General features: G+C 38.7%; 1 long non-coding RNA gene across 1 annotated transcript in view; it reads left to right on the top strand.

The window, feature by feature from the left end:
• Positions 1-13593, top strand: part of LOC118905291 — a 106558-nt gene that overhangs the window by 13970 nt on the left and 78995 nt on the right. Inside the window, exon 2 of the long non-coding RNA XR_005022195.1 lies at positions 6121-6230. This is a non-coding gene — a long non-coding RNA (uncharacterized LOC118905291). The remainder of the gene's footprint in view (positions 1-6120; positions 6231-13593) is intronic.

A 13593-nucleotide genomic window follows, 5' to 3' on the forward strand; every position in this document is an offset into this window, starting at 1 on the left:
TCTAGTTCTGTGAAACATGCCTGTGGTAGTTTGATAGGGATTGCATTGAATCTGTAGATTGCTTTGGGTAGTAGAGCCATTTTCACAATGTTGATTCTTCCAATCCAAGAACATGGTATACCTCTCCATCTATTTGTATCATCTTTAATTTATTTCATCAGTGTCCTATAATTTTCTGCATACAGGTCTTTTGTCTCCTTAGGTAGGTTTATTCCTAGATATTTTATTCTTTTTGTTGCAATGGTAAACGGGAGTGTTTTCTTAATTTCACTTGCAGATTTTTCATCATTAGTATATAGGAATGCAAGAGATTTCTGTGCATTAATTTTGTATCCTGCTACTTTACCAAATTCATTGATTAGCTTTAGTAGTTTTCTGGTGGCAGTTTTGGGATTCTCTGTGTATAGTATCATGTCATCTGCAAACAGTGACAGCTTTACTTCTTCTTTTCCGATTTGGATTCCTTTTATTTCTTTTTCTTCTCTGATTGCTGTGGCTAAAACTTCCAAAACTATGTTGAATAATAGTGGTGAGAGTGGGCAACCTTGTCTTGTTCCTGATCTTAGTGGAAATGGTTTCAGTTTTTCACCATTGAGGACAATGTTGGCTGTGGGTTTGTCATATATGGCCTTTATTATGTTGAGGAAAGTTCCCTCTATGCCTACTTTCTGCAGGGCTTTTATCATAAGTGAGTGTTGAATTTTGTCGAAAGCTTTCTCTGCATCTATTGAGATGATCATATGGTTTTTCTCCTTCAATTTGTTAATATGATGTATCACGTTGATTGATTTGCGTATATTGAAGAATCCTTGCATTCCTGGAATAAACCCCACTTGATCATGGTGTATAATCCTTTTAATGTGCTGTTGGATTCTGTTTGCTAGTATTTTGTTGAGGATTTTTGCATCTATATTCATCAGTGATATTGGCCTGTAGTTTTCTTTCTTTGTGACATCTTTGTCTGGTTTTGGTATCAGGGTGATGGTGGCCTCGTAGAATGAGGTGGGGAGTGTTCCTCCCTCTGCAATATTTTGGAAGAGTTTGAGAAGGATAGGTGTTAGCTCTTCTCTAAAAGCTTGATAGAATTCGCCAGTGAAGCCATCTGGTCCTGGGCTTTTGTTTGTTGGAAGATTTTTCATCACAGTTTCAATTTCAGTGCTTGTGATTGGTCTGTTCATATTTTCTATTTCTTCCTGGTTCAGTCTCGGCAGTTTGTGCATTTCTAAGAATCTGTCCATTTCTTCCAGGTTGTCCATTTTATTGGCATAGAGTTGCTTGTAGTAATCTCTCATGATCGTTTGTATTTCTGCAGTGTCAGTGGTTACTTCTCCTTTTTCATTTCTAATTCTATTGATTTGAGTCTTCTCCCTTTTTCTCTTGATGAGTCTGGCTAATGGTTTATCAATTTTGTTTATCTTCTCGAAGAACCAGCTTTTAGTTTCATTGATTTTTGCTATTGTTTCCTTCATTTCTTTTACATTTATTTCTGATCTGATCTTTATGATTTCTTTCCTTCTGCTAGCTTTGGGGTTTTTTTGCTCTTCTTTCTCTAATTGCTTTAGGTGCAAGGTTAGGTTGTTTATTCGAGATGTTTCCTGTTTCTTGATGTAGGCTTGTATTGCTATAAACTTCCCTCTTAGAACTGCTTTTGCTGCATCCCATAGGTTTTGGGTTGTCGTGTCTCCATTGTCATTTGTTTCTAGGTATTTTTTGATTTCCCCTTTGATTCCTTCAGTGATCACTTCGTTCTTAAGTAGTGTATTGTGTAGCCTCCATGTGTTTGTATTTTTTACAGATCTTTTCCTGTAATTGATATCTAGTCTCATAGCGTTGTGGTCGGAAAAGATACTTGATACGATTTCAATTTTCTTAAATTTACCAAGGCTTGATTTGTGACCCAAGGTATGATCTATCCTGGAGAATGTTCCATGAGCACTTGAGAAGAAAGTGTATTCTGTTGTTTTTGGGTGGAGTGTCCTATAAATATCAATTAAGTCCATCTTGTTTAATGTATCATTTAAAGCTTGTGTTTCCTTATTTATTTTCATTTTGGATGATCTGTCCATTGGTGAAAGTGGGGTGTTAAAGTCCCCTACTATGATTGTGTTACTGTCAATTTCCCCTTTTATGGCTGTTAGTATTTGCCTTATGTATTGAGGTGCTCCTATGTTGGGTGCATAAATATTTACAATTGTTATACCTTCCTCTTGGATCGACCCCTTGATCATTAGTGTCCTTCTTTGTCTCTTGTAATAGTCTTTATTTTAAAGTCTATTTTGTCTGATATGAGATTTGCTACTCCAGCTTTCTTTTGATTTCCATTTGCATGGAATATCTTTTTCCATCCTCTCACTTTCAGTCTGTATGTGTCTCTAGGTCTGAAGTGGGTCTCTTGTAGACAGCATATATATGGGTCCTCTTTTTGTATCCATTCAGCCAGTCTGTGTCTTTTGGTGGGAGCATTTAATCCATTTACTTTTAAGGTAATTATCGATATGTATGTTCCTATTCCCATTTTCTTAAATATTTTGGGTTTGTTATTGTAGGTGTTTTCCTTCTCTTGTGTTTCTTGCCTAGAGAAGTTCCTTTAGCATTTGTTGTAAGGCTGGTTTGGCAGTGCTGAACTCTCTCAGCTTTTCCTTGTCTGTAAAGGTTTTAATTTCTCCATCACATCTGAATGAGATCCTTGCTGGGTAGAGTAACCTTGGTTGTAGGTTTTTCTCCTTCATCACTTTAAGTATATCCTGCCACTCCCTTCTGGCTTGCAGAGTTTCTGCTGAAAGATCAGCTGTTAACCTTATGGGGATTCCCTTGTGTGTTATTTGTTGTTTTTCCCTTGCTGCTTTTAATATGTTTTCTTTATATTTAATTTTTGATAGTTTGATTAATATGTATCTTGGCGTGTTTCTCCTTGGATTTATCCTGTATGGGACTCTCTGTGCTTCCTGGACTTGATTAACTATTTCCTTTCCCATATTAGGGAAGTTTTCAACTATAATCTCTTCAAATATTTTCTCAGTCCCTTTCTTTTTCTCTTCTTCTTCTGGGACCCCTCTAATTCGAATGTTGGTGCGTTTAATGTTGTCCCAGAGGTCTCTGAGACTGTCCTCAGTTCTTTTCATTCTTTTTTCTTTATTCTGCTCTGCAGTAGTTATTTCCACTATTATATCTTCCAGGTCACTTATCTGTTCTTCTGCCTCAGTTATTCTGCTATTGATCCCGTCTAGAGTATTTTTAATTTCATTTATTGTGTGTTTCATCGTTGCTTGGTTCCTCTTTAGTTCTTCTACGTCCTTGTTAAATGTTTCTTGCATTTTGTCTATTCTATTTCCAAGATTTTGGATCATCTTTACTATCATTATTCTGAATTCTTTTTCAGGTAGACTGCCTATTTCCTCTTCATTTGTTAGGTCTGGTGTGTTTTGACCCTGCTCCTTCACCTGCTGTGTGTTTTTTTGTCTTCTCATTTTGCTTATCTTACTGTGTTTGGGGTCTCCTTTTCACAGGCTGCAGGTTCGTAGTTCCCATTGCTTTTGGTATCTGTCCCCAGTGGCTAAGGTTTGTTCAGTGGGTTGTGTAGGCTTCCTGGTGGAGGGGACTAGTGCCTGTGTTCTGGTGGATGAGTTTGGATCTTGTCTTTCTGGTGGGCACGTCCACGTCTCGTGGTGTGTTTTGGGGTGTCTGTGGCCTTATTATGATTTTAGGCAGCCTCTCTACTAATGGATGGGGCTGTGTTCCTGTCTTGCTAGTTTTTTGGCATAGGGTGTCCAGCACTGTAGCTTGCTGGTCGTTGAATGAAGCTGGGTCTTGATGTTGTGATGGAGATCTCTGAGAGATTTTGGCTGTTTGGTATTACGTGGAGCTGGTAGGTCTCTTGTGGACCAGTGTCCTGAAGTTGGCTCTCCCACCTCAGAGGCACAGGCCTGATGCCTGGCTGGAGCACCAAGAGCCTTTCATCCACACGGCTCAGAATAAAAGGGAGAAAAAAATAGGAAGAAAGAAAGAAAGAGGATAAAATAAAATAAAATAAAACTATTATAATAAAAAATAAGAAAAAAAATTAAGAATAAATTTATTAAGAAAAAAATTTTTTTTAATTTTAAAAATAGATTTATTAATTTTTTATAATAAAAAATAAGAAAAAAATTAAGAAAAAATTTATTAAGAAAAAAATTTTAATTTTTAAAAATGAAAAATATGAAAAAACTTATTAAAATTTTTTTTTAATTTCTAAAAATAGGAAATAAAGAAAAAATTATTAAGAAAACATTTATTAGGAAAAAAAATTTGTTTAAGTAAAAAAAGAAGAAAAAAACAAAAAAACAAAAACGGACGGACCTAACCCTAGGACTAATGGTGAAAGCAAAGCTATACAGACAAAATCTCACCCAGAAGCATAGACATATACACTCACAAAAAAAGGAAAAGGGGAAAAATTAATATATCCTGCTCCCAAAGTCCATCTCCTGAATTTGGGATGATTCGTTGTCTGTTCAGGTATTCAACAGATGCAGGCACATCAAGTTGTTTGTGGAGCTTTAATCCGCTGCTTCTGAGGCTGCTGGGAGAGATTTCCCTTTCTCTTCTTTGTTCATACAGCTCCCAGGGTTCAGCTTTGGATTTGGACCCGCCTCTGCATGTAGGTCGCCTGAGGACGTCTGTTCCCCGCCCAGACAGAACGGAGTTAAAGGAGCAGCTGCTTCGGGTGCTCTGGCTCACTCAGGCCGGGGGAGGGAGCGGTACGGAGGAGGCGGGGCGAGCCTGCGCAGCAGAGGCCGGCGTGACGTTGCAGCAGCCTGAGGCGCGCCATGCGTTCTCCCGGGGAAGTTGTCCCCGGATCACGGGAGCCTGGCGGTGGCGGGCTGCACCGGCTCCCGGGAGGGGCGGTGTGGAGAGTGACCTGTGCTCGCACACAAGGCTTCCTGGTGGCAGCAGCAGCAGCCTTAGCGTCTCCTGCCCGTCTCTGGGGTCCGCGCTGTAGCCGCGGCTCGCGCCCGCCTCTGGAGTTCGTTTAAGCGGCGCTCTGAATCCCCTCTCCTTGCGCACCGCGAAACAAAGAGGCAAGAAAAAGTCTCTTGCCTCTTCGGCAGCTGCAGACTTTTTCCCGGACTCCCTCCTGGCTAGCACCGAAGCCAGAGCCTCGGCTCCCAGCCCCCCGCCCGCCCTGGCGGGTAAGCAGACAAGCCTCTCAGGCTGGTGAGCGCTGCTCGGCGCCGAGCCTCTGTGCGGGAATCTCTCCGTTTTTCCCTCTGCGCCCCTGTTGCTGTGGGATCCGCTGATAGCCGCGGCTCGCGCCCGTTTCTGGAGTTGTTTAGGCGGCGCTCTGAATCCCCCTCCTTGCACGCCGCAAAACACAGAGGCAAAGAAAAAAATGTCATATTGCCTCTTCGGGGCAACTGCAAGACTTTTTCCCCGGACTCCCTCCCGGCTAGCACTGAAGCCAGAGCCTCGGCTTCCCAGCCCCCAGCCCGCCCCGGCGGTGGAGCAGACAAGCCTCTCAGGCTGGTGAAGTGCTGCTCGGCAACCGATCCTCCCGTGCAGGAATCTCTCCGCTTTGGCCCTCCGCACCCCTGTGGCTGCGCTCTCCTCCATGGCTTCTGAAGCTTCCCTCTCTGCCACCCGCATTCCTCCACCCCGCGAATGGGCTCCCAGTGCGTGGAAAACCTTTCCTCCTTCACTGCTTCCCTCCCACGGGTGCAGGTCCGTCCCTATTCGTTTGTCTCTGTTATTGTCTTTTTTCTTTTGCCCTACCCAAGTACGTGGGGATTTTCTTGCCTGTTGGGAGGTCTGAACGTCTTCTGCCATCGTTCAGTGGGGTGTTCTGTAGTGGCAGTTCACGTGTAGAATGATGTATTTCTACAGTATCTGTGGGAAGGAAGGTGATCTCCGCGTCTTACTCCTCCGCCATCTTGCCTCCGTTCTCCATTTTTTTTTTTTGAAGCCCAGACACTGCTTTTGCTCATTAATTGATAATAAATTGGTTTATATTATTAAGAAGTTACTAAGAGCATAAATGCTCTTTGTAATTCTCAAGAGGCATAGAATTTTAACTTACTCTTCTTCACAGTTCCTAAACAATAAAAACATCATGGCACACTTGTTATAAACATCTTTTCACAGGTGTGGAATTGTGATTAAGCAATGAACTGTCCCTGCCCTCATGGAGTTTAAAGTCTGGAGAGAAATCAGACGTTGGATCAGGCATTATGTACCAGGAAGACAACACCTCCGTAAGTACTGAATGCTGTTGTTTAATAAGATTACAATTGAACACCAGGTAAGAATGATTAGAAGTGGCCAAAAAGATAAATGCACATACGAATATTTTAATGTGTGTTGAATACAGTGGTGACTGCTTGGCAACTCTTACTTAAGAGGGTTGGAGAAGAAAAGTGAAAAATTTTTACAAAGATAGCTATTGTTTTTAAGTTTGTAGTTTCTCCTTTCTCAGAAGAAACCTAAATAATGGCCTTTAGGCTTTGGTTGGGGCATAACTATTTAATCTGGTTGTTCCTGGAATGGCCTGGAGGCGGGGGGTTCCCAGTGGGCAGGGAGGGAATGTTGGCCTGGCTTCATTTTTGCTTGCACAGATTCAAAACACTTACTTCTTTTCAGAGACCCTAAAGATATTTTTTATTTAGAAATATAAATTAATAAATAGGAACAATGGAAACTTCAAGAAAAGAGACTGTATTTGAATATCAAGAAGCCTGTATCAGTCAGATCTGCTAGCCTCTGGAATAGCATGTCTCAGGAAGTATGAGAAACCCTGTTGCTTGGTATCATTTCAAACTGGAGTGACTAATCTGATACTAAAACAAAAGAAATCATAGCTTGCACCAACAAAAGAATAAATGAAAAGATAAAAGATTTGGTAAAGATTTTCTACTTTAAGTTTTTTGCCATAGTTTTCATATTTGACCGACCATTACCAGCATAGTAAAGATAATCATTTCCTAGCTTAATAGGTTTCTATTGGATATATATTCTCATAAACACATAGCACAATAATAAAAAGCAGGAAATTTTGAAATCATTACATGACAATAAAATTATAGTGAGGCATGTACTTGCTCTGCACATCTGGAATAAATATTCCCCAGAATAAAAGAGACTATTGGGTGAGTTTTCAGTCTGTTTTAATTCCAGAAGCTCATGGTGGATATGCTGATTAGAATCCTCTTTTGCTTTTGTAATAGATAGAAACACACAAATGTGGCACCACAGCATCAACTGTAAAGTCATAGCTGGAGTCCGCTGCCATTTCTCTAGCACCATCCATCCCAAGCACTTGGTATCATTTCTGAAATTCAGCCCAGGATGCAACAGTCAGATTCACTGCATTATATACCTTCAGAATGCATTGGTTTCAACTTTTTAACAGTTTAGATTTATTATTATTAATAGAATGAATGTAGGAAGATATTTGCTTCTATATAGTAAATGTTGAATGAAAATAATTTTGTTTTTACTGGAAGAAAAAAAGATGAACCTGACAAACATCCAGATAATATGTATCTGGAGTATGTTTCATTAGCACAAGGAAGTTTAAGCATGTAAACAAGTTAGAAAGGATACAGTCTTTCAGGTGAATCAGGAGATAGTTCTGAAGTATCCAGACCAGGGTGTGGACTACAGCAGGCCAGGGCAGTTGGTCAAATTCTAGAAATAGAGACTGGGTTGGTTGCTTCAGGTAGGAAGCTCTGAGGCAGGGAAGAGCTGGGCCCCTGAGCAGGAATGGTCAAGCATGTCCTATAGGCAGAAGTCAGCAGGCCCAGTTTCTGGGAGGCGAGTGGATCAAGAGACACTCAAGGTGAGCAGTGAAAAGAAGACAGAAGCGATTTGTTCTCGACCTCTTTTTGAACTTCTGCTATGTGGGTGGGCCAGGGCTTGCAGGTGTCTGTAGCCAGGAGAGAAGGACCTCGCTAAGATCAGCTTTCAGTTTTCTGTTATCCTCACCCCTTGTCTCAAGCTATTCAGCAATATTGCATCTTTAATGGTTAAGCTCTGGGGCAGGTGGCTATTTGTAAGCCTACTAATTAGATAAAGGGACTGATTTGCACCAGGATGCAGATAATGCATGGAATTGTGCCAAGACCCACAGCTCAGGAGTTTATGACCCCCAGCTACCATGGCGACCACAGCTATTCAGTTGGAAGAGCCTTTTTGTTGTGAGATAGTAGGCAGCACACAGGGCAGAGCATCAGCTTCTGTGTGGTTTGAAACAGAAAACTGAAAATGGAAGAGAAGAGACAAATAGGCAAGAGGGCATTAGATTTATACCCAAATGGGTATAATATTCTGTGGGCTCACTTCCACCTGCTTATTAGAAAAAGCAGGACCTTTCCTTGAGGGCAACTGTCTGATAAGCCGGAGATTTGGAAAGAAACATGTGTTTGTAGATCTTCTTGCACTATCTTCACACTTCACAACCCTTACCTCTGTGCCTTTGATTTCTTATTCTTATCTTTATTTTTTCCAAATGTTTTGTTGTATTCACTAAGCAGAACATATAGTAAGCTGCAACCTCATGACTCCAGAAAAAACAGAGATCTATTTTCTGGTTTTAATGTGTGTAATATAATCATATATTCTAGAGCTGGAAGAGGCTATAGAGATAGATGGTCACATGCCCAGTTTCACTGGGACTGTCCTGTGTCCTGGTGCAATAATTAATAGTTCCCCTTTTCATCCTTGAAAGCAACCTGGTTGGGGGCAATGATTATCCTAGTTAGAGATTATGTTATCCAACTCTTCATTTTGTAGGTAAAGACCCAGAGTATTTAAAAAACTTGAACACCAAGCTGAAGAGTTAGAACTCTTGAAAATGGAGACAACTATTATAAAAGGGGAACATAAGAGTGAAATGAAGAACTATTGAATCTAGGTTGGATCGGGAAGAAAATAAATCCAGAAAAAGGCTGAAAGATGGGGAAGCAGGAGAGGGAGGGATCAGGCGCAGGAATGGAGAAAGCACAGACAGATTAAGAGTCACGGAAATAGCGAACTGAAAGAATAGGAAGTTGTGGTCAAAGACTGGGATATTGAATTTGTGATTTCAAAGGTGAAGCATTAATAGTGTGGCCTGGGGTTGTGGAAGCCCCAGCAGGAAACAAATAACCCATGTAAGGATTAACCGGAGAGAGTTTAATAAAAGGACTGTTTACAGAGGTGTGAGCAGGTAAAACAAAGAAACAAAAAAACCCAACAAGGGATGGTGATGCATTCAGGAATGAGTAGAGACAGAAAGCCATGCCATTTTCATCCCTAGGCTTAAAAAACCAAGGAGAGGGAGTGGTGTTATTGAACCCTGGCTGGTGTTGTAGCCATGCGAGAGGTACTGTGCCTAGGAGCTCTGGTCATAACTAGATGAATGCAGCTATTGGCAAAACTTTGGTTAGAAAAGGATGTGTGAGGATGGGATCACTGTCTCCTTCTACTCTTGGATCTCCTGCCAAGGCCTCCTGTTGGTTAAGTCTAAACAAGAGGCAGAAAGAAGCAGAGAAGCTCAGAAGATGGATCTGACAGGCACTGAGAAAATAATCAACACTTTAAAGTGTTGTGAAAATAGAGAGTTGCAGCAATTGTCTGTAGATATTGGCTTCACCCAGGATGATAGTGAGAGAGGGGGTGGAGAAAAGATGTAATATTCTCTCCCAGAATTTTATATATATTCAATATCATTCTGCAGAACTATAATATATGATAACTGATTCTCAGAAATATGACCAGAAGGCAATCTAAGATTTTGAGGTCTCATAAAAAGTAAAGCTTATTCAGATAGTTTTGGTGTTATCTGTATTTTGTATTCCTATTATTTACAAATTATAAATCCTTGTGTAGGCCATAATAGAGTAAAGGGCTGGATATACATTCCACCTTAAACAATTAGAAAAGCAGAGAAAATATATGAAGCAATGGTTTTTAGACATGGTCAAGGCAGCTGAGGAGAGTGATCACTGAGAGAAAGGGAACAATGAAGAGAACTCTATGATTTCCACAGTTTACTGCTTGGGAGAGATTCCAGGCTGCAACCCAGGGAAGGGAATCCAAAGAGATCTTAGATAATTTTCTAAATTAAAAAGACAGAATTTGCAGTTCGGGAGACCAACATGGCTAGAATTTACAGAGAAAAATGCCAGAAAAAGGGAACTACCAAGTGAAAAAGAATTCAGAGAGATTTACAGAGGGGTTCCTTCAAGCCTTTGAATACTTTTATGAACATGCATATGAAGAAACTCTTCAGGCTGGGAAAAGAACCATTGCAAAGGAGTAGGTAGAATAATCTCTGGAGCTTAGACAGATTGGGAATAGTTCAGTTTTCCACCAGCCAGAGTAGAAAGATATTCTAATACATGGGGCATCAGGTAGAGTTCTTAAAAAGGACCAAGTTAGCTGTAGACTAAAGGCTGCTCTGGACATACCCTAACACATTTTAAAAGCAAACCTTGACAGAATCAAACTGATTTCAAGCAACAAAACTGTGTCCCAGAAAAGCTTCATAATATTAAAAGAATACAAAAAATCCAGCAGCTAAAAATATAATATTTGCTAAGTCTGTCATACAAACAAAAAGATTATCAGACATTCAAAGAAACAGGAAAAAAAGTAGTGCTGATGAACCTAGTTGCAGGGCAGGAATAAAGAGGTAAAAATAGAGAATGGACTTGAGGACATGGGGTGGGCAGGGGAAGCTGGTGCAAAGTGAGAGTAGCATCAACATATATACACTACCGGATGTAAAATAGTTGGCTGGTGGGAAGCAGCAGCATAGCACAGGGAGATTGGCTCAGTGCTCTGCGATGACTTAGAGGGATGGGATAGGGAGGATGGGAGGGAGGCTAAAGAGGGAGGGAATATGGGTACATGGGTATGCATATGGCTGATTTGCTTTGTTGTGCAACAGAAACTAACACAGTATTGTGAAGCAATTATACTCCAATAAAGAACTATTAAAAAAAGAAAAAAGAAACAGGAAAATATAACCCAGAAGATCATCACTAAAGTAAAAACAAACTCAAAAATGACCCAGAAGTTAGACTTAGCAGATAAAGGTAGTAAAACAGCAATTATAAATATATTCTTATATATTGAGAAAGATAAAGGACAACATGAACACAATGATCAGAGGAAACAGAAGATATAGAAAAGACAAAAGTGAATCTTCTGGAGTTGAAAAATACAAGTCTGAAATAAAAAGTACAATGGAAGTAATTAACACCACATTAGACACTGCAGAAGAAAAGACTAGTAGTGAACTCAAAAACATAACAATAGATTCTATCCAAATTGAAACACAGAAAGAAAAATGACTAAGAAAAAGTGAACAAAGCATTAGTCATGTGTGGGACATAATGTGAGACAATATCAAACCATTTAACGTACATGTTACTGGACTCCCTAAAAAAGGATGGCAGAAAAATATTTAAAGTAATAATCAATCACTTTATCTACCAATATCTACCCTCCCTTTCCTTCCTTGTGATCAAACAAGTGACAACAGTCAAATCTCTTACCACACAATCCAGAAATTACACTCCTTGGTATTTACCCAGAGAAGTTGAAAACATATGTCCACACAAAACCCTGCACATGTTATTTACAGCAGCTTTATTTATAATTGCCAACACTTGGAAACAACCAAGATGTCCTTCAGTAGGTGAGTGGATAAATAAACTGTGGTGCATCCAGACCATAGAATACTATTCAACTCTAAAAAGAAATGAGCTATCAAGCCATGAAAAGACATGGAGGAACATTATAAATGCATATTGCTAAGTGAAAGAAACCAATCTGAAAAGACTATATACTGTATTATTCCAACTACATGAGAGTCTGGAAAAGACAAAACTTATAGAGACAGTAAAAAGTTCAGTAGTTGCCAGGGGTAGGAGTGAGGAGGAATGAATAGCAAGAGCACAAAGGATTCTTAGGACAGTAAAAATACTCTGTATGATACCATAATGATGGATATGTGTCATTATATATTTGTCCAAACCCATAGAATGTTCAAACACATTTTTGTCCAAACCCACTCTTACGACACCAAGAGTGAACCCTAAGTAAATTAAGTGCTTTGAGTGATTATGATTTATCAATATAGGCTTATCAGTTGTAACAAATGTACTACTCTACTCTGATGAGTGATGGTGATAATGGAGGAGGCTATGCATGCATGTGTGGAAGTAGGGGATATATAGGAAATCTCTGTAACTTCCCCTCAATTTTTCTGTTAACCTAAAACTTCTCTAAAACTATGAAGTCTTAAAATAATTAGTATAGTAGATTTAAACCCAACCACATTGACAATGATATTAAATGCAAATTGTCCAAACTAGATTTTTAAAATAGAAATACAATATGAACCACATACATAATTAAAATTTTTCTAATACTCATGTGATGAATAAAATGTATGAAAATAATTTTAATAATTTATTTAACCCAAAATATATAAAATATTTCAATATGTAATTAGATAAATATTGAGATATTTTCTATTTTGATTTCATGTAAGACTAAGTCTTCAAAAACTTGTTGTATTTTACACTTGAAGCATATCTCATTTTATGATAGCCATATTTCAAGTGATCAATATCCACATGTGGTCAGTGGCTACCATATTGTACAGTGTATGTCTAAATACTCCAATTAAAAGTCAAAGATTGTCACATTAAAAAAAAGTAAGACTCACTATATATCCTTTATAAGAAACCCACTTTGAATGTAAAGATAGATAGCATAAAAGTCAAAGAATGTAAGAAGATATTCTATGCAAACACTCATCAAAAGGAATTTGGAGTTGCCATATTAATATTGAAGTAAATTTCAGAATAAGGAATATACCAGGGATAAAGGGGGACATTTTAAAATGATAAGTGGTAAATTCATTATGAGAACTTAACAAGCCTAAATGTTAATGCACATAACAAAAGAGCTTCAAAATATATGAAATGAATCTGATAGAAATGAAAAGAGAACTAGATAAACCTACAAATATAGCTGGAGATTTTAACAGTCTTCTTTGTCGATGGAATAAGTAGACAGAAAACTCATTGAGGAAAAGGAGACTGACCCACACTATCAGCCAAATTGACCTAGTTGACATTTATAGAACCATTCACTCAACAACAGCAGAATAAATATTCCTTTCATGTGCACGTGGAATATTCACCAAGGTAGATCGTATTCTGAGCCATAAACCAAATCTCAATAAAATTAAAACATTTGAAATTATACACAGTATGTTCTCTAATCACAATGATTTTAAATGAGAAATCAATAAAAGGTAGATATCTATTTGAGGAATCTTCAAATAGTTGAAAATGAAACAAATCCATTAAAAAAAAAATGGACCAAAGAAATTACAAAGAAAATTAGAAATTATTTTGAACTGAATAAAAATGAAAGCACAATTATCAAAATATGTGCAGTGAAAGCAGTGTTTAGATAAAAATTTAAAGCATTAATTTCTATTAAATACACAAGAAAGTTCTCAAATCCATGATTTAAGCTTTTACCTTAAGAAACTAGGAAAATAAGAGAAAATTAAACACAAAGTAAGCACAGGAAGGAAATAATAAAGATTAGAAC

This window comes from Balaenoptera musculus, chromosome 12 (assembly GCF_009873245.2).
Source record: "Balaenoptera musculus isolate JJ_BM4_2016_0621 chromosome 12, mBalMus1.pri.v3, whole genome shotgun sequence".
Taxonomy (NCBI): Eukaryota; Metazoa; Chordata; class Mammalia; order Artiodactyla; family Balaenopteridae; genus Balaenoptera; species Balaenoptera musculus.